The sequence below is a fragment of the Dermacentor variabilis genome, chromosome 7, assembly GCF_050947875.1.
Source record: "Dermacentor variabilis isolate Ectoservices chromosome 7, ASM5094787v1, whole genome shotgun sequence".
In the NCBI taxonomy this organism is placed as follows: Eukaryota; Metazoa; Arthropoda; class Arachnida; order Ixodida; family Ixodidae; genus Dermacentor; species Dermacentor variabilis.
Genome location: NC_134574.1, coordinates 50,910,269 through 50,913,485, shown reverse-complemented (window position 1 = coordinate 50,913,485; position 3,217 = coordinate 50,910,269). Strand labels below are relative to the sequence as shown.

At 46.8% G+C, this 3,217-nt stretch overlaps 1 non-coding gene across 1 annotated transcript; it reads left to right on the top strand.

The window, feature by feature from the left end:
• Positions 1–2,451: 2,451 nt before the first annotated feature.
• TRNAP-GGG (transfer RNA proline (anticodon GGG)) lies at positions 2,452–2,526 on the top strand. The gene has a single exon. It is a non-coding gene; the product is annotated as a tRNA-Pro (tRNA).
• Positions 2,527–3,217: the final 691 nt, after the last annotated feature.

Here is a 3,217-nt window from a genome sequence, read left to right as displayed (position 1 = left end):
ACGGCAAAGAAGGCGGTGAAGCGTGCAGCGTGCTGCGAGGTAGCCGAGGGGAATGATGGGAATTGCGAGGAAATCCAGCCGATCTGCAGACGCTGTGAAGCCGATCTTCAGAGACTGTGATGTCGATGCGAGTCTAAAGGATACGGAGCTTGTCCAAGGTGAGTTTATACAACGGGCTCAAGAGCTCAATAATGAGCTGAATGTGGACCGAGATGCACGGAATGCGGTAGAAAAAATATTCCTCGTAGCCGCGGTTCAACTGAACAGGGCCGCCATCGTGAACAGAAATGGTCGAGACACTGGTGTTCACGATGGAACCTTATCTCCCAGTGAGAGTGCCAACAACGCATCCGGGATATGGGATACGCGCGAAACGTGCGCGTTTTACAGGTGGAAATTGGTTCACCTACCTTGAAGCCAACATAAAGGAAAATGGGAACGATGTGGTGAATTCCCCGTGCCAAATCCTAGTCACGAGTAAAATGACGAAGATGGGGGGCCAGGAAGAAGTGTCGTCAGTAGCAGAGAGTGAAAACGTGGTAATCGTCGGTTACTCAAACCTGGCTACGTAGGTGCTCAGAAACAATTGTGGAGAGGGTGAAAGGCGATAAAAAAGTGGCGGGAGACACACTTCCAGCGCAGGCCTCTGTCATGGCGCAAGCTCGAGAAAAACAGACGGATAATGCACAGGGGTGCAACCTTGTGGTACTAGCGGACGGGCTAAATGACGTGTCAAATAGAAAAAGTGTCCGGGTTATCCAGCGTTTGGCGAAGTGTGCAGATGACTTGCGCGAGATGTCCCCTCAGGTCGGGTGGCTCGAACTGGAACCCTGCCTCGGGTGGGGATTGTCTTGTGCACGAATGTTTACAGATATTTTTTTTTTGTTTCACAACTCCACCTTTGAAGCCGGGTGCGACCTTTTCCTAGGGACTGTCAAAGCGCTCCTTCCGAGTATTGCCCATAGTGAGCGACATTGCTTCGCTCGAATCTGCGCGCTGGCTGTGATTGTTTGCGCTTCGTCTTACGCTAATAGCCAAGTCTATTTTCTCACTGTGTGAGACTTGTCAGTGACCGCGTGTACATGGCTAGCTGTCGGGGTATTTTCCGCCTGGACCATGTTCATGCGCTCACGGAGACACAAATACCTGAGACGTGTGGGTCAGCGATTGCTGATATAACGCGTGCGCTTTGATCAGTTGGACGCACTTTTTTTTCGACTCTAGAGATAAACATTGTCCTTGTGTTATTTTATACGCTAATTTATAGAACTTCATCGGCACATCTCGACTTGTTTTATGCATGTTGCTAGGAAAGTGCGAATAGTGGTTTTTCAGGCCAAATCGAATACGAATTGAATGGTGCTGGAAGCGGATCGAATCGAGTATAGAATTCTTTGCGAAAGGTTTTCGTATAATAGGCGTTATCACAATAATTATAGAACGGTGTTTCCATCCAAGTTATCATGAGATAATCAAGTGTCTGTCATTATATATTACTTTATCAGGCGTTTTTTGTTAAAAGCACAAATGAACCTTTAGGAGCATACAGATATTTTCTCCAAATGCACAGGTTTCTTAACGGAGTGCGAATGACCGTTGTACAGTATGTCAAGTATGGTTACCTACTTGACGGAGCCTGCTCAGCCACGCAAGTTGTGGTGCTTTAAGTTTGTGCCATGCCATCGGGGGTGAAAATTTACTATACATTTCCTCCAGCGTTAGGCTTTCTTGGCCGCAATTGACGTTTGAAAATTTTTGAAAAGTATCCGAAAAATTATTCGCATTTACGAATAATGACTATTCCATTCGAAGACCGAATTAACTAAGATACTCCTACGATTAGGTATTCGAAACTTTCATATCTTCGCCCCCCGCTACCCGTTTCCACCAGCAGCTAGAGGGAAGTTTCGACTAGCGGAGCGCAATTCACACCGTGGTCATACACGCGTCGTTACTTTAAAAGTGGGAGAATCATTTACTGTGCGAAAGAAGTGGGGGGGGGGAGCATGCAAGGTTTTCGATTCACAGTTTCAGGAGGTTGACAGAATCAATTCAAATGTCGCATGTCATAGGGGCGAGCTCTTCGAAAGGGAGCGCTGGGCGTGGGCATGCATAAAGAAGCGTACAGTTCCTTGGTTGTTTCCAAGCGCTTCAATATACTGTCGCTCCTGCCGGAAAAGTCGAAGGTCACCAAGCTACAGGAAACCTGCGCATGAGTAAGTAGTCGAATCACTTGCGGCCTGTTCGAACAGTGTCCTCGAGAAAACCCATACAGGTTCTTTGTAGTATGGGTTTTCTTTGTAGCAATTGCTACGAACGGGTGGATGTCAGATTTTCCCTTTATTCATTATTTCTCTCCACCTTGCGGGTTTCCGCAGAACTACTACGTCAAACTCTTGCCTTTGCTTCGTGTTGTCGATAAATTGGACTTCGCCCTGCCATCTGCTAGCCGCCTGGTTAGCTCAGATGGTAGAGCGGCTGCCTCGGGAAGGCGGTGGTCCCGGGTTCGACTCCCGGACCAGGACGAATATTTCTTCAACTATGAGGCTTTTCTTTCGAGGAACCCGTATGGGTTTTCTTTGTAGGAATTGCTACGAGCGGGTGGATGTCTGATTTTCCCTTTATGCATTACTTCTCTCCACCTTGCGGGTTTCCGCAGAACTACTACGTCATCTTCAGTGCGTGTTTCATATTTTGATTATCCTACAGGGTAAGTATAGGGGAAACTATAGGAAGGCAGGCTGCATCGTAGCAGGCTTTTTCAAGGCCCAGCTTGGCAAGGCAGGCGATTTTATGCCATATAATAAAAACAAACACACGTTACAATATGCAGACATAGTAGGCCTGCAAGATAATAAATTTTCGACGAAAGCTGTAGAAGAAGCGACACATTTGTATCCTCCTATTGAAAAAGACCGTGCCGAGTGCGCTATGCACTAACACACGAATGCCATTGTTCAGGTAGTGAAAGACTCTTTCAAATTGAACTTCAAGGCATGGTTTCTGGAATCTTGTAATCGCTTTAAACTTTCCTCCCAGAGAAGAAAGGCCCACAAATTGAAAGCGCTGGGCGTTGCACGTTACCGCATTTTCTGTAGGAGCCCTTTCAATTATGCCCATAGACAAATCCGATGAAGAGAACGACGATGCTGAGAAGGAGTGTATTTTTTCGGAAAGCAGCTTTGTTGGGACAGCTTCGTGCCCATAATTTGAAATC